General features: G+C 39.3%; 1 protein-coding gene and 1 pseudogene across 1 annotated transcript in view; both read left to right on the top strand.

Moving 5' to 3' along the window:
- LOC139458089 (cell adhesion molecule CEACAM1-like) overlaps window positions 1–18,864 on the top strand; it is a 99,166-nt gene that overhangs the window by 54,018 nt on the left and 26,284 nt on the right. The window lies entirely within an intron of this gene.
- On the top strand, window positions 369–1,621 carry LOC139457970 (uncharacterized; annotated as a pseudogene).

Genomic DNA, 18,864 nt, shown 5'->3' with positions numbered 1-18,864 from the left:
GTATAGTACTTATAGCATAGTATAGTTCTGTACACTATAATATAGCATCTTGCAGAGTGGTACATTGTAGTACTATTTAATATGGTATTGTATAGTATAGTACTTATAGCATAGTATAGTTCTGTACACTATGATATAGCATCTTGCAGAGTGGTACAGTGTAGTACTATTTAATATGGTATTGTATAGTATAGTACTTATAGCATAGTATAGTTGTGTACACTATGATATAGCATCTTGCAGAGTGGTACAGTGTAGTACTATTTGATATGATATTGTATAGTATAGTACTTATAGCATAGTATAGTTCTTTACTCTATAATATAACATCTTGAAGTGTCGTACAGTGTGGTACTATTTCATATTCAATGATAGAAAGTAGTGATATGCGAGGGATTTTTATTGGAGAGGAGTTTATGGACATATTACTTTTACTATATGCAGATGATTTGTGTATTTTTGATGACACAGTAATAGGTCTGCAAAGAAAAATTGATATTTTATCCAATTTTTGTAAAATGTGGGGACTTGAAATTAACATGTCTAAAACCGATATTTTGGTTTTCAGAAGAGGTGGTACTTTAAGGTATGATGAACGATGTTTTTTGAATGATAAACGTATCAATGTTAGTACTTACTATAGTTATCTGGGTGTTCTGTTTTCAAATAGATTGTCTTGGACTAAATGCATTGATACACTCAAGATAAAAGCCAGTAAGGCTTTGTTTGCCATTAAACAATTGCAATTTCACTTTGTAAATATGCCAGTTAACATTTTATTTAAATTGTTTGATATTAAGATAAAGCCCATTCTTCTTTATGGTGCTGAGATCTGGGGCTGCAAAGGTAGTCAAATTGTCGAAACTTTTCATACTAAGTTTTGTAAATTTGTTTTAGGAGTTGGTAAATATGTATCAAGTACGGCAATATTAGCTGAATGTGGAAGAAATGGTTTGCATGTGGATTAGCATATGAAGTGTGTTAAATACTGGTGTAAACTGATTAGAATGAATGATGAAAGATATCCCCGACAGTGTTATTTGTTAATGAAGAAGCTGGATGAATGTGGTAGAATTACTTGGGCAACTCATGTTAAATATTTACTCGACATATATGGATTTGGGAATGTGTGGTACGAACAGAATATTGGTGATGTTAAGTGTTTCTTGCAGCTGTTTAGACAACGTTTGTTGCATTGTAACAGAGTATACAGATGAAAATTTATGAGTCTCGTAAATTAAGGTATTATTCACATGTCAAGATGTTATTGGATATGGAATATTATGTTACAGCTTTCAGAAATAGAGACCATAGACGTATGATGTGCCTTTTGCGATTAAGTGAATTGCCTATACGGAGTAATCTGGGCAGAAGAGAGGATATTGATTATTCACAACGCTTTTGTCGGCTATGTAACAATGGCTGTATTGAGGACGAAGTCCATTTTGTGTTTGTCTGCCCGTTTTACGCAACATTAAGACAAAAGTATATTCCAGTAAGATTCTATAACAATCCATGTATTCAGACTTTTAGTAATCTCTTAAATGGCCAAAATGACTGTATACTCAGAAATGTAGCTAAGTATGTGAAGGAAGCCCTATTATTACGTACCAAGTCGTAATATTCTACCCTTAAGATTGTTTGCAATGTAAATTGTCTCAATTGTATATTACTATATATAACTGAAATGTACATGGGCCTATGGCCTCCCATACATGAATAAACACACGTTACTATTTAATATGATATTGTATAGTATAGTACTTATAGCATAGTATAGTTCTGTACTCTATAATACAGCATCTTGAAGTGTCGTACAGCGTGGTACTATTTAATATGGTATTGTATAGTATAGTACTTATAGTATAGTGTAGAGTAGTGTAGTATTGCGTGGCGTGGCGTGGCGTGGCGTGGCGTGGCGTGGCGTGGCGTGGCGTTGCGTGGCATGAATTGTAAGACTGCACTACTTTAACTACTGCTGATACAATACAAGAAACAGAGATATAGATATCGATGAGATAGAAAATATATGTATCAAACATGTATCAAACTATAAGATAGTGACTACCCGAGAACAGTACACCAAGCACCAGCACATACGAATTTGCATACTAGCATCAAAGTATATGCATACGCATAGTGCCCTATCGCAATGTAGAGTTATGGTATAAAAACTCTTAGTATCTTCAATAAAAAAAACACGGAAAAGGAAACTAGCAACTCTTCTTACTCAGAAAGCAGTCGAGTGACATTTCACATAGAACATTCATCAAGCGACCGGTTTTATAAATGATTTCAATCCCTGTCATCATTGGAACAATTATATTGACATCTTGTAAGTTCGCCCAATACCAGTATACAACACTGGCCAGATTGAACGTTTTCTGTATCACTCCAACAGGGAACTCTCTTAGAAGGCGACCATCGTGATCAAGAGGAAATAGTATCTCATTTCTTTGAATGTTTCAACATGCAGACATCCCTGATAGGAGATTGTTTGGCCGCTATTTGTGTCGTTGTTCACAGGATAATACCAAGACTTCAGGGATTGTGATACCAGCCATGGACAATATGTCCAGACATTAGTCACTCAGACAGTGGACATGTTGTAGTCAGTACTTTATCATATTCATGATTACAAAGCAAATACATTCAGAGTGAGTGAGTGGGTATATTCCAGCAATATCACGGCGGGGGACACCAGAAAGGGCTTCACACATTGTACCCATGTCGGGAATCGAACCCGGGTCTTCGGCGTGACGAGCGATCTAGGCTACCCGCCCGCCCCAAATGCATTCTGAATGATCAAGTTTGCCCGACCTATCCCAACTCTCTTGTCCTACGGTGACATGTTTACTGATATCACGTGACATATATAGACATTTCGTTCTATCCGGGTTGGCGTTACATGGAATAGTTAACATTCAAATGCAGCTAAATTGTCGTGTGCTTTTTTTTGACAATTTAACTTGCCATCTTAGCCTCTTAAGTATGGCAATCGTTCGAACCCACAGCACAAGTATTTTCAGGACGTCGGGGGCGGTCGGGTAGCCTAGTGGTTAAGGCTTTCGCTAATCACGCCGAAGACCTGGGTTCGGGTCCCGACATGGGTACAATGTGTGAAGCCCATTTCTGGTGTCCCCCGCCGTGATATTGCTTGAATATTGCTAAAAGCGGCGTAAAAACAAACTCACTCACTCATCCAGGACGTCGAGTTTCAAATTATGAGATTTGTTTTCATTCAAAACACCCGTGGAAGTTTTGTTTTCCCGCCGATTAGTTTTCTAGTCAACAACTGATCTTTCTATCTACTTATCTCATTCAGCGTTACTTTCACAACTGCGTCTGTTACTAAGGTTTTCATGGATATCTGGTATTAGGTTGGGCAATCTAATTCTATTCAAAATAGAGATGTTCATATTTTACGCATTGTATGTATTGTAAGTATATATTCTTTGTATTCCAGCGCCAGCAGTTGCAGGACTTTTGACAGTACAGGCTGGGCAACACAAGAAAATTACGCTGTCATCAAGTGCTATGAAGAAAGGTGAAAAGTGTTTCAAGGAACACAGATTCAGAACAAAACTGCCGTGTCCATCTTTGCAGGGGAATTAAACAACAAAAATGTTATACAATTTGACGACAGATTCAAGGGTAGGTTACGTGTCTGGACGGCCACGAGCTTTCATGCTGACGAACATAACAGGGGCTGACGCTGGAGTATACTCATGTCGGACTGATGGAGGAGGTCAAGTACCAGGAAGCGAGAACCTCCTGGTTGTTGTCAGTACGTCAAGTCTTTTCCATTTATTATTCCGCTGTAAGATTGATTATTTGCGAGCGTATGTTCAAAATATGTTACCAGTACCTCATTCCTGTCTTGAATGCCAATGAATGAGAAAAGGGTTTTAATTTATTTCCACTTTTCTTGAAAATTAGAAATACCGAGGGGAAAAATAGACAGAGTTGTCTCCCCGGACACCGCTTCACTTCCGGCGCCTTTATTCGAAACGAAACGTGACAGATGATGATGAATAAGTGACACATTTTTATGAATAACAAACATTATATTCCTTGTATCGATGTTTAAGGGTCCATTCATCGGATGAACCGGGTTACCGTGTTAGGTATTTACTGACTGACTTAGGGGCGGTCGGGTAGCCTAGTGGTTAAAGCGTTCGCTCGTCACGCCGAAGACCCGGGTTCGATTCCCGACATGGGTACAATGTGTAAAGCCCATTTCTGGTGTCCCCCGCCGTGATATTGCTGGAATATTGCTAAAAGCGGCGTAAAACCATACTCACTCACTCACTCACTCACTCACTGATTGACTTAGACTTTGAGTTGTCATTGGAGTATGAACCTACATGTACATAAAGGTAGGGCCTAACTGTATGCAAGTCGGAAAAGGTCTCTTAATAATAACTGCTTCCATAAGTCAGCCACTTTGACCACGTGGATGTCAAGCCTTGGCCAAAACCCGAACATGAATCCAATTGAACATTTGTGGGACTATTTGGACAAACGTGTATGACGGCGTCAGAATCAGCCTCAGAACATCCGGTAACTTGAGACTGTCTTGTTTGCGGAATGGAATAACATTCCACAACAAGAAATCCAGACTTTGGTGGCGTCAATGAGACGCCGATGCAGAGCTCTGGTTGATGCAGACGGTGGCCAAATACGGTTTTGATAATGTGGCTTTCTGTTGTGATACCACTTCCACAGTAACGCCAGCTACATCGTTCTACGGATGTTTCAGTGACTGATTTCAGTTGTGACACCACTTCCACAGTAACACCAGCCACATCGTTCTACGGATGTTTCAGTGACTGCTTTCAGTTGTGATACCACTTCCACAGTAACACCAGCCACATCGTTCTACGGATGTTTCCGTGACTGCTTTCAGTTGTGATACCCCTTCCACAGTAACGCCAGCCACATCGTTCTACGGATGTTTCATGGACTGATTGCTGATTATATCTACTTACAAGGCAGTGCATGTTATGGAATATTATAGTTTACATCATTACGACAATGTAAGCTATTTTTGGTTAAAATAAAGTCCGACGTTTCTTTTTTTGTGGTTATCATGTATAGTAAGGGGTGTGGTTTGGCTAAAGTCAATGAAGCCAGACATCATCTTTTTGCAACTGGTAAAAGAACTCTTGAGAATATACCACCCACTCAGGCAGCCTCGTTTGAACACATAAAAAGGGCACTTCTTCAGGCAAGCTTTTACTGGAATCAAGCAGCCTCAGTTCACCAGGAAATCCCGGACTTTAGTGAATGGGGGTGTCAAAAGGAAGACGGTGGTATCACCATAACGGACACATCTCGAGGATGCCAGTAAAGCACGTTCTCCCCTTTTCATTGCGGTTGTGAAAGGTCTTGCACCGGAAACTGTAAATGCAGTAGAGCTGGAGTCCGCTGCACGGGGTTATGCAAATGTGAAGGTAAAATGACCATAAAAAAATATATTTGGTTTGAATAAAATATGTTTTCAACCACGAAATTGGCCAAAACGCACTTCTACATCAAAACAAAGCTCACATTTGGAAGTCTTGAGGTCTAAAACCTATAAACAAGCCTTAATACATGATCCTATGACTCTTGGTTTTGAAGTTAGGACAAAATCAAATAGGGACTGGCGGCCATCTTGGATTTTGCCAACATGGCCGCCCCAGTGAGCGTCGGCTTTGGCGCCCTCCAAAAATGGATTTAGTATGTTCTGGTCTACATCTATGCCAAATTTGGTGCTTGTAGACACATCTGCACAATATTCCCCTAAGGTCCTGGACTATGATCGAGTGAGTGAGGTTTAACGCCACTGTATATATCAGGTCTATCAAGCTTCAGATTATGAAGGACATAGTTAGAACACTCCAGTTACCGGAAACAGATAGGTACAGTCAACTCCGCCATCCATTTCTTATTTGTCAAATCGTTCAGTACAGACCAGCGTCATATACCTGGAATATGGCCGAGTTGCATGTTATTAACAACAAACTAACAGAACGTTTTGAGGTCAAAGGTGCTACATCACACCGTGGGTTACGTACAAGACCGGTGATCAATTATTCAATCGTGACTTATCTTTATAGAGTGCATAAGTGAGTTGGTTTAGATACATCTCTGAACAGTAGTGCCAGAATGACGTGGGAGGGAACAAGTCCTAATGCTGTGGATTCTTTTCTTTCAAGACACTTCAGATGTGTATCGCCTTTTCACCTCAGCGACAATGAAATAAGGAGTGAGTGAGTAAGTGAGTATGGTTTTACGACGCTTTTAGCAATATTCCAGCAATATCACGGCAGGGAACACCAGGAATGGGCTTCACACATTGTATCCATGTCGGGAATCGAACCTGGGTCTTTGGCGTGACGAGCGAACGCTTTAACCACTCTGCTACCCGACCGCCCCCATGACATAAGGAATGAGGTTTCGATTCTGTTGTTGCTAGACATCGTTCTTGGGCCCAAACCGTTCGCAATTGTAAGTAGTAGTTGAAAGTGTTCAGTTGCTTATATTATTTACACGATATATGACTTTTCCATTGGACGAGAGGTAGGACACAATACCGCGAAAGTGTTTTGACGTTCATACGTTTTTCACGAGACTGTGACATGAAATGACGTAAACACTGACGGACTACTTCCATATTCCTGGGGAAACCCCTGGAAATTCCCCAGCACGAATACTTACAGAAGTGTTCTTTCTGAACATTTGGACCCTTTAATCTTGAAGCGTTTCAGTATACATTGAGAAACGTCAGAGAGTGCATGATTGTTCACGAATATCCTCGCTTCGACCCTTCCTAATGAGCAAGATGAAGAAATGCACATCCAAACTATCGTAGTATCCACTCGGTCCGTGTCTAGGCTGACAGTGAGAGTCTACAGCAAACTATGAATTTACCTTAGTGTCTATGACACATCTTTATTCACCTTTCAATGATCAGCCAGTCGATCAATGATGACTAAAACATGTAACCGCCTCGGGTTCATTAACAACTTCCGAAATCTCTCCCGTCACGTTTATCGTGTCGGCCATTATGACGTCTCGTACTTGATGTAAATGCACTACGATGCGCCGTCACTGTGACTGACTAACTGAGGTAATTCTTAACAGACCTTTCTCATTTATAGAGGATATTATTTGAGTACATTTGTTAACAGAAAGTTGTCCCTGTTGAGCATGTTGGGCATATATAAGCTCATGTCACCTCTCGTTTTGATGAACTATTTTATTCCGCGATACAGCTGGTTGTTATAAGGCTGTCAGTGTAAACATGAAAAATAACTGAGTATAGATCAAGGTCTACGTCCTTTGAGGTAAAAATAGTGATATAAAACTCCGACCTTCATACAAAGTCAAAGTCAATTCTTAAATGACATAAAAACTTCCCTGTTCTGAAAAAAACGAAGCGACATTATAAACGTCCATACCATATATTCAGAGCCATTTCAGTGGGAAACAAGCAAGTGCGTTTGATACATTGGCCATTTTGCTTTGACGTCCGCCTAACGGGAAGTAATATATTATAACCGGAAGTAACCTATTTGAAATTCATTTCAGTTGGCATTTTTTTGTCTGAGTGAGCCAAATAAGAGGTCTTGATTTCGTAATGGTTATAACTGAACTGAAGACATGGTGAGTTTGATTCAGTCATGTATCCCCGACTAATCAAGTAAATTAATATGTCACGTGGAGTCATTACTGCTGGTATCTATGTGCTCCATTTTGTTTTTTGAGATTTACGTCAGCAGGAAGTTATGCCAACAAGGGACAACAACCAGGAAATGTTTAGATTTTGTGAATTCTGTTTCATAAAACTGCTTTTAATTGCAGCTTGGTAGAAATATCTGACATGATGTAAATTCCCTTATCATGACTCATGTATTGACCAGACAGTGTTTATAACAAACATACAAGTCAGTGGTTAAGCATAATGGTGCTTATGACGTCACAATTGATCCTGTTCGCATTTCGATTTATCCTATTGAGAGTCCGGTGGCGAGCTCATATCCAAATGTCACAAATGAGCAGAAAATCTGATTCATATGCATAAAGAAACAGATACGCAAGAAGGGGAGCACAACTGGTGCCAATGGGGATGCCTACTTCTTGCCTAAATGTCTTACCCCCAAATGTTACGTAGCTGCTATCAATGAGGAACTCCAGAATTTCACATATTGTTTTCTCTGTAAACTTCAGATGGCATTTGCTTGATTTGTCACAAATCGTCCTGCACCTCTGAATATAGATACGTAACTCTATTTGCTGGTCACCACGTTTCGAAACAAGAGCCCCGTGTATCAAGGAATGAGGTTTTTCATGTGGGATAGTGGTGAACAAGGTTAAAAAATCAAATGTTTTGACAGGATGGAACTAGGTTCTTTTCTGAGATTGCAAATTCTTTGAGTTTTTTAGAATCCACATAACATTCATTCCACTTGTCTCAAATACTGTCTGTGAATACCAAAGAAAGCCTTTCCTTGATTGTATTAAGAATTACGGTTAGTCTACAACTAGAAACATATAAACAAGCCTAAAGCCAGACAAAGATTAGTTAGATTTGGGGAAGACTTTGATGTTTTAGATCCCTGGAGAAATTTTAATCCATCAGAAAAACGATTTACTTGGCGCCAACCTACCCCATTGAAACAAGGTCGATTAAATTAATTTATAATATCCCAAAATTTACAACATTCTGTTGTGGAATGTGAAATAGAACCTAGTTTTGGACGAAGTACCACTTGCTGTAAAATCCTTAAACGAGATGCACATAGGGCCTGGCCTGTATCGCTCACCTGGATATTTACGCAATCATGCCAAAATTTACATTTGCATTGTATATGTATTTAATACTGCAAATATTTCGTAATTTTGACTCTGTCAGCACGTAAAATAACCGTTTCCATGTAATGATCCAGGATAAATCATATAAAGGGTATTATTCTTTTCATAACAAACAAATGTATACAATGTATCTGTTTATTATAGGGTGGGGATAATATCGATTTGCATGTTTTACTCCTTTGGGAGTGGCGGACAGATGAACAGAAGGGCCAGACCTGGTAGCATATGTGCATTTCTCTCATTATACTCTCAGTTGTACATACGGTTATACGGTGGGGATCTTAACTGTGTCCAAGTTATAAACTCTTTTTGCGCCGCCTCTCAGTCCCCGGGGGTGGGGTTAAGCCATTTCTCCAATTTGAATGCCCTCCATTTAAAGCAATATAGCCAAATTACTCCTATGTCGACCCTCCCCTCCGCCCCTTGGGGGTGATCAGCCCTTCCATTTGTAAAATTTTGAATTCTCCCCATCGGAGAATGCTTCCCAAAATATATGGTTGATATCTATCTATTTGTTCGAGAGAGGAAGTCGTTTAAAATAATAACGCCAAATTACTCCTATTTGTCCACGACCCTAAGCCCCTTGGGGGGTCAGGCCCAATATTTGTACAATTTTGAATATCCACCACCTAGGGATGCTTCCAAGTAAATATGGTTGATATCTATCTCTTAGTTCCAGAGAAGAAGTCGTTTAAAGCAATATAGCCAAATTACCCACCACCCAGGGATGCTTCCAGTCAAATTTCGTTAATTTAAAATAAGTGGTTCAGAAGAAGTCGTTTGAATAAATTGTTGACGTACGGACAACGGACGGACGACGGAAGACGGACGGACGCCACGGTCTGGCATAAGCTCACATTGATCCTTCAGACCCGGTGAGCTAAAATGAGAAAATTCATGGCAAGGATGGATTTAGATGGAGAGCTTCCAGTTACCATCATTGGTGCTAATGATCAATTTCGAAAAGGCCTTTCATACTGTCGAATGGGAATTTATGGACAAGACGTTAGCTTTCTTTAACTTTGGACCATCTATTCGTTAAAGGATAAGAACATCTTACAACGAATGGAATCTTGTGTCTTGATAAATGGCTTCGGCTTCGAAATCATTCGTGTTTCCAGGGGCTGTTCCTACATTTTGTCGAAAATATGCAAATATGATAAGTAATAAAGATATTAAATGTAAAAATTTATTAACAGTGTTACGTGTCGATTCCCAAACTGAAACAATATGCTAACCCGGAAATATGTACGTAAAACTGAGTGTGAAACCAACACACAACCAACAAGTGGTATACAATCAACAACTGTATAATATAACAAAGTTCACTAAGTTTACAAATTACTGCATAGCAATTACAATGTCAATACATAATGTAGAGGTAGTTCAATATTGAGTGAGTGAGTAGGGTTTTGCGCCGCTTGTAGCATTATTTCAGCAAAATCACGGCGGGAGTACAATATAGTATGGCTAAATATAATATGATGGCAGTGATCAGTATCAAATACACAAATGCGGTAGTATAAATATAAATATACTATATAGTCCAGGACCTTAGGGGAATATTGTGCAGATGTGTCTACAAGCACCAAATTTGGCATAGATGTAGACCAGAACATACTAAATCCATTTTTGGAGGGCGCCAAAGCCGACGCTCACTGGGGCGGCCATGTTGGCAAAATCCAAGATGGCCGCCAGTCCCTATTTGATTTTGTCCTAACTTCATAACCAAGAGTCATAATGACTCCCTAAGGGCCTGGACTATCACTCACTCACCCTACTCATAGAAATGATTCAGTTTAAAGAGCTTAGTAATACCACTGAAGTATTTACTCGACCTTTTGCAATCTCAGAAAATAACCATTAAGTTCCATTCTGTCCCTATGACAAACTGTATTCATGAAAAACTTCCTTCCTTGATCCATGGGGCTTTTGTTACAAAAAGTGGTGAACACAGATACAGTTACGTATCTATCTTCAGAGGTTCAGGTTGGTTGGTTGGTTTGTTGTTTAACGCCGCACTCAGCAATATTGCAGCTATATGACGGCGGTCTGTAAAAATAGAGCCTGGACCAGACAATCCAGAGATTCATATCATGAGCATCGATCCACGCAATTGGGATTGGTGACATGCATCAATCAAGTCAGCGAGCCTGACCAACCGATCCCGTTAGTCGCCTTTTACGACAAGCATGGGCTGCTAAAGACCTATTCTACCCCGGATCTTCACGGGTAGATATACCTTGTCCTGAGGTTCAGGATAATTTGTCAAAAAAGAAAGCAAATGCTTACAAGTAAAGGGAAACGTTTAAATAAAAGCGACCAAACCCTTTTTTAAGACCAGAGTCGCTTGTACGATTCCGACTATATCATGAGCATGTGTTTTTGAATCACTGTCAAATAGTGATGATACCAGGTGTTCGCGAACAGGCGTGTCCTGTCCCATTTGTGGCACCATCATAAAACCATGCAAAGCCAAGTCAATTTTTCACCTGAAAAAACACGGGAACATATGGTACAAGTCAAAATAGGAATTTGCTTCGGACATATCAGTGATGCTTCGAATTTGGAAATGTCCTCAATATGTCTACGATAACAAAGGTTTCCTATGGCTTTGAATGTTGTCACCTTGATCAAACAACTTCTGAGCAAGAGTTGTATGACGCTCTTTGGAATCTTGGTAGAAAGAGCATGGTCGTTAGTATCTTAAAAGTTGTAAAATGTAACGCCAATGGCTGATTGTTTGCTTCACACAATATCAGACAGTTAAATGTTTATTCAATAATTTTGACATATGATTTGTGATAGATTAAATTTCGATACCGGACGAGCCGCCAATTTCTGCTACGAATCGATTCCCCAATTGAAACAATGTGTTAATACAGAGATCTGTACGTAAATGAACCGCGTGAAACCAAAAAACAACCAACAAATGAATTACAGGACTTACACATTTTAAGTTTACAAATCAATACAAATTACTGCAATTACATCGGCAGTACACAATACAGTGGTAGTGCTATATTTAATGGCAATAAATAATATGATTGCAGTGGTCAGTATCCAATAAAACAATACAGTGGTGATAGCAAAAGTCAGTGATAATAATATATATTCACCCAGCGACGACAGCGGTAAACTTTCCGATATGGGCTGGGCAGGGGATCAGGGATGATGAGCGATCCTCACATGAAGATCAAGCGATCCTGGTACCGAAGCTGTGATGAAATGTGTGAGAGATACGTAAACCCTCCTGTACTATATACTAGTATATACAGCCTAACAAGCTACTGGAAGTTTCCATACCGTGCCCTCACCAGTGAAGCAGCAATAGAACATTACAGAACTTTCCACATGTTTCTATACGATACTATCACCGTCGGCGGTTTATACACCACACTAGCATCTAAATATTGTAACTTCCTTACGACTGGTCATTGGCCAAACACAATGCAATGAGCGCCTACCGAATCTCAACCAAAACACAATATACAACAGTTACAATTATTGTCAAACAACACAATACACTGTCATACAACAATTGAAATACCCTTCAAAGGGGCGATAACTATATTCACTCAGTCACGCACTCACTTAAACCCCAAGCAGACACTGTCCTTTCTGAAACCACACGAGAAAGAAGTTTATTGAGTCGTATCCCTTTATATGGAAGGCGAATTCCCCCTTGGTTCCACGGCCACCTTGTGTCTCTGTATTGTCACCACCAGCTGTAACTCTGTTGATATCTGACCCACTATGTCACCAGAACTATATGGATGATGTGATATCTATCGTACTTACTTACTTACTTACTTACTTACTTACTTACTTACTTACTTACTTACTTTGGAGATTTAACGTGCGCTTTCCGACTGATGCGTATTTCGCACAACGGGCCCGGCCAGGCCATTTAATGTGTTTCCGAAAGGGGCGAAAGTGGTCTGTGCAACCCAAGAGGGGGCTTTAGGGGTTGCTTATATAGAATTTGGGAATTTTGAGATTTGGAATAGATGCCGATGGGGTTGGGGAGGAGAACTAGAGAGCTGGGTATGGTGGATGTTTGTTTGTTTATGTGAATTTGATTTGGTAGGTTATTGTGTTTTTAGATGCGTTTTATTAGTTCCGTTTTTATTAAGAATACGCCTAAGGCCTTGAAGTTTTGTAGTTTATTTTGTGGGTTTAGTATTGCTTCTAGAGTGAGAGCCTTGTTTAGATTGAGGGTGGTTTGTAATGCGGTTCGATGTGTTAGGTAGTGTGTGCAGTGGATGAGTGCGTGTTCTGGGGTTTCTGGTTGTTTGCAGTGTGGGCAGTTACCTGTAGTGTGTTTTTTAATTTTTTTTAGGTGGTTATTTAGGTTGGTGTGTCCTGTTTGGAGTTTAGTGATTACTCTGTCGATTTATTTTGATGGATGGAGAATTTTTGGTTTGGTTAGTGGTTTGCTGAGCACTTTTTTGATTTGGCTATTTGAGTTTAGATGTAGGTTATGCCATTTTTTGGTGATTTTTTGCTTGTTTACACTTTTTATTTCTGATTTTGAGATGGGTAAGTTTAAGCTTATTTCTGGGATATTGAGGGATAGTTTAGCTGCTTTATCGGCGTTTTCATTACCGTATATTCCAAGTGGGCGGGTATCCACAAGAAGGTTATTTGTTTGCCTGCCTTAGTTAGGTCGTTGGAGCTTTTAAGTACATGTATTTGATTTATTAATTTAGGTCGGTTTTTGGTATTTTTGTTTTGGAGGGCTTGCAGTCCACTTAGGGAGTCGGTAAGTATTAGGATTTTTTTTGTGGTTTTTGGATTCTTGATTACGGAGGGCTGAGGCCATGCCCATTAGTTCTGCCGTGAATATTGATTGGTTGTTTGGGAGTCGGAGGGATTGTGTGGTTTTAGTTGGTTGTGTGGTATGGACTCCGAAACCTGTGTGTTTGGAGGTCGGATCTGAGGATCCGTCCGTGTAAATGTGACACCAATTTGACCAATGTTCGTGTATGTATGCTAGTGTGGTAGTTTTAGCTATGTTTGGGTCGCTAGTGTTGTGTCTATTTTGGGTAGTTTAAGTTTAGGGGTGAACATATTTGATTGTTTGATTGTTTGCAGCTCTCTGCCTCATAGCATTCATTCACCCGATGAAGGAGTAAGCATGTACTACGAAACGTTGTGTTCCTCATAATAAAGAAGTTGACATCCATATATTCTCTTCCTTATTTCACTTCTGTTTTAGTGAACTGAAAATAAAATTCGTTTGATAGGGAAATATGATCAAGTGAAACTAGCTTTAAGGACATATTCCCCGCAAATCAACCCAGAAGCTGAAATCTGTCAGTGTGAACTCAACACGCTGGTGACTATGTTTCTGTTTTACGTTGTGGCCGGAGGACTCCATGTGTGTGGTATGTATCTGTATCTGTCTTCGAACACTGAACTTGCTAATATCTATAACCGTCCTTATGTTATTTTCCTTGGTGCTTCGCAACATTCTATCAGCTGTTACTAAACTTAAGTTTCAAGGAAGATTAGTTGATGTGCGTGCTGATGACAACTGGATATCGACAACACTGTTACAGTAATGGCTACGATGTCAACATGACCATGAACCCAGCGACTGTCAACAACCTAAATGGTAGTACTGTATGCTGTGTGTGTACAGATGTGGGTTGATCTTGGCTGTTGCATTATGTCTTGTATGCGTATATATTTTAGCAGGAATAATGTTAAAAGCAGCGACGTAACTCATACACTTGCTGCTGACAAACAAACTGTTGGTGTGTATTAGATTTAATGCTCTATTGAACAGAATGTGATGTGTGTGTATAACATAGCTTGTCTGCCTAGTGCGCGTAAAACATACACCATACACCACAAGAAGGGACATCGTTTCCCAAATTTATGACATTAATTTCACAGGTCATGAAATATAATAAACATAAACATACACATGATCCTAGCCCCCACATATGTATAGCCACCTAGAACATTTGTTATTAATTTTAGGTTGACAATAGGGTTTTTTGGTCCTGTACAGGAAGATTCATAGTATTACACAATCTTCTGGAATTGAATAAGTCGCCGAGATTGGTGCAATAATATGATAGTGTAGCAGGACGTGGAGTCATCCCACAGATGACATCCTTACCATGTCAGCTTGCTGACGGGGTGAACGTCTCTGGTCATGTGGACAAGGCGTCCGACCTCCGATCAGAAGGTCCGTGGTTCGAATCCCATCATGGGAATCGGAAATTTTATGGCCGCTACAATAGCTTGTTCATGGTTGGGAGCACGTGATGTCCATATGTAAACGTCAGTTTTCATTTTCAGTTGAATACTATAGCAAACCGATAGTTTCATTTGACGACTTTTCTCGAGTTTCTACCATTATTTACTTTCTGACATGAACACACTTGAAACCCACACGCGTGTGGTAGTATCAAGGGGAACTACACGTATCCTTTCACGGGATATATCCTATAAGGGATTTTGTAACATAGTACCTCACCATAAGAATATGACACGTGTAGTTTCCATCTATTCCTCCACATCACAGTTACAAGCATGCAATTGTCGTTCCCGATTCACCATCATACCCAGCTCTGTACAATCAAGGATGCAAATGAACAGCATGTATACAGAGGTATTTAGTCAGTTGACTATGGCATAACATTAATCCAAAGCACCTGTCTTACACCTTAAACATGTTTACAGTGTATAAATGTGGTAATATGTTATGGACACGACCCTCAACAATACAATATTGCAGCATATAGCTGAACAATATACAATGCATTCTATATATAGTATAAATATAAAAGATTGGAAGGCGATAGGAATAATGTTTCAGTTAACTTGATTCTGAAGGGTGTTATGTTCCAGTGATAGATTCGTCTCATGTGTGTAGAACGCAATAACAGAGATTATTGATACAGGGAGCATGTACCTTTCACTAATATTATCGAACATAGACACACATGGAAGGGTAATATATATAATATCATTTAGAACGAGGAAAACAAAAACTAAAACTATGACTGTTGTCATAAAAACAATTCATCACATCATATCTGAAATAGGTATAACACTTTTGGCAATACTAAATCTGCCCTTAAGATTTTGTCATCATGGTCTAGTGGAAAGAGCTCCTGTCTGGTTCGATCTCCGGGCCGCGTCGTACCAAAATACGTTGAAAGATGATACTTGTCAGCATGGTAAGTCAGTGGGCTAGCATGAAAAAACCCGACATTAGTCCGGACGAGTACAAGCAGTTCTCCTAAACCGTTCAATAATAGTTTATTATTCACAGAATAATTGTGCAATCTGGCAACATAGGTATATATCTCGATCATGCACTTTTCCTTTCCTCTAGACATACAATCATAATTCGTTCTTTGTGTTTACTTTTTAATGGACTTACCGAACTGAAGCTACATTTATGTTGTAGATGAAGCCTGTACAATACTTAATACAGTATGAAACATAATTCATACAAATTATGCATATATTATGACTGCAAACACGAAAACGTCGTTTTTTCCGTATATGGTCATTGGACGGAAAAACGACAAAAATTTCATTAAAATTGATTAATTGGCGAGCGTCTAAAAAGTGTCCGGAAAAGGGTCGGGTTTTTCAAGCGTAAAATGGCCGGAAAAACGATGCTTTTTGCCCCGCCTTGTACAACTGTTAACGGCCAATGAGATGGCGCTGGTCCCCCGACGCACGTGATGCCTTTCGGAAGCATTAGGTTTCGTATTTCTTGCATGCCTTGCTTTAGTATCTGTCGCGCGTAGTGCAGCGAGATTTGCTGATAAGCTAGTTTTAGGATATGTAACATGTTAAAGGAATTCAGACACGCGCCAAGAAGTCAAACCAAACCATGTTACCATGTTTATTGTGATAACATATCCCTCCCCTATCCCTCCGTGTTTCATTTGGTTATAACAGTAAGTATGTTTTTATGTGAAGTTTACAAGATATACGGCTTTTCAATTGGACGAGAGGTCGGTCACATGACGTTTTTCACGTGACTGTATTCTTGAAATAACGTAAGCACTGACTACCTCCACATACCTGGGGAAAACCCTGGGAATTCCCTAGTACGAATTCATACAGAAGCGTTGTTTCACATCATTTAGACACTTTAATTTTGAACGTAGCGTCTTAGCATACTCTGAGATGAGTCATAGAGTTTGGTTGCATGCCCGTTCATGGATACCCTCCCTACAACCCATCCTAGAGATAATAAAACCCAAAAATCCAAACTATCGTAGTGACAGTCTACAACAATCTATGAAATTACCTTAGTATCTATTTGACACATCTTTACAATCACCTTTCAATGATCGGCCAATTGATCAGTAATGACAAAGGCTTGAAATAACCACAGGTTAATTAACAACTTCGGAAATATCTCCCGTTACGTTTATCGTGTCGGCCATTTTGACGTATTGTACTTGATGTAAATGTATTACGACGCTCTGCCATTGTGATTCACTTACTGAGGCAATTCTTCTCATCTACTGAGGATATTGTTTGGAATACATTTCTTATAAACAGACTAAAACAGATGTTCCTCGCTTTTGGGGGAACTATTTTATTCCGGGATGGCCTATTAAAACTAATAGTAAGTGAAGGCACCATGCATGTATATGATCTGTTATTATATGTGTTTAAATTACGGTTTTGGGCGTTAATAAAATACACTGACGCAAGTATATTCTAATCAATTCAATTGGATAATTGAAGCAGCCTGGTTCCCTGGGTATGCTGCGCTGGCGCTACACTGACCCAGGCAATGACTGCACAATGGCTGCCTCCACTAGACACGCCATGTATTTTGTGTAGAAAAACGCTAGAACGGGTGGTTAAATATTTTTCTGAGCATTTTCATGAATGCTCTTGCAATGTATATGTCACGAGAATAACGTCCGTTGTTACTTTTAGTGAAGGAAAACATTCAAACTGTTTCGAGACTCGAAAGTGTTCGTCACATCGGTGAAATGTAAAGAAATTACACACACCACATTTTCAACAGTGATATGTGCGTTAATATTTCGTGTCAGCTCACTGTTAACACGAAATCGTATACATAATACGATCTTCATTTTGCAAATTTGATGGAGTAAATATTGCCGATTATGCCCCGTATTTTCACATTAGCGGAATTATTGAACGCCCAGTATCCTTAACAATGGTGTTTAATGATAGGGTCTGTCATTGGTTCCGATATTTGGCCTCTGGATTTTATTCAAATGAAAATCCATTTATTTGACATTTGTTTTCTTATTACACAATGAATTTGTTCATAAATATATCTAATAATTTTGGAATCATATTGGATTAATTTAAGTCTAGTGTTTCTGAGCTAGATCTATGTGTGTTCTTGTTAAAATGTCGGGTCTGAATGGTATAATAATAAAGACTATGATCATAATTAATTTAGTACAGTGGCATACACATCCATGCGTATTCTATATGATGCAATTTATCCACTGGGGAATCCGTGTACAGAACAACATAAAGAACTGTTCATACCATTATTATTAAAAAATAGTTATGATTATAATCACCATGTTAGGTGAAATATCTGTGTACGAAATTATCTACAAATAAACGACTCAATAAAAGAAGTTAAGTTACATTATTGTTCAGCAAAGGACAAAAACCCACTATGATCATAAAGGACCACTCGCTAATTAGGTTCTTGTTTCCTGAAGAGCAGAGTTGGCCATGTTAGACGATGATATAACCAAAATCCAGGCGCTCCGGCGGGGGACTAACTGGTCATGTTATTCTGTGGTATGAGCTGTGACGTAGACCCAAGAGAATAATGTAAAAAATGAGACCAACTCAGGTCTATAATGATTGGGAAAGTCTAGATTTCCACAGCTCTAGTCTGAAATTCAGAATTGTTCTGTGCTCCATTTTAATTGCATTATTTCCATTTTGTTGACATGGGTAGACCAACCAGGAAAGAAATTGATGGAATATTAATCTCACATGTTACCACTG

The sequence above is a fragment of the Haliotis cracherodii genome, unplaced genomic scaffold (genome assembly GCF_022045235.1).
Source record: "Haliotis cracherodii isolate W230 unplaced genomic scaffold, xgHalCrac1.p SCAF_12, whole genome shotgun sequence".
Lineage (NCBI taxonomy): Eukaryota > Metazoa > Mollusca > Gastropoda > Lepetellida > Haliotidae > Haliotis > Haliotis cracherodii.
The sequence above is the reverse complement of the archived record's forward strand: the minus strand, read 5'-3'. Positions and strand labels throughout refer to the sequence as shown.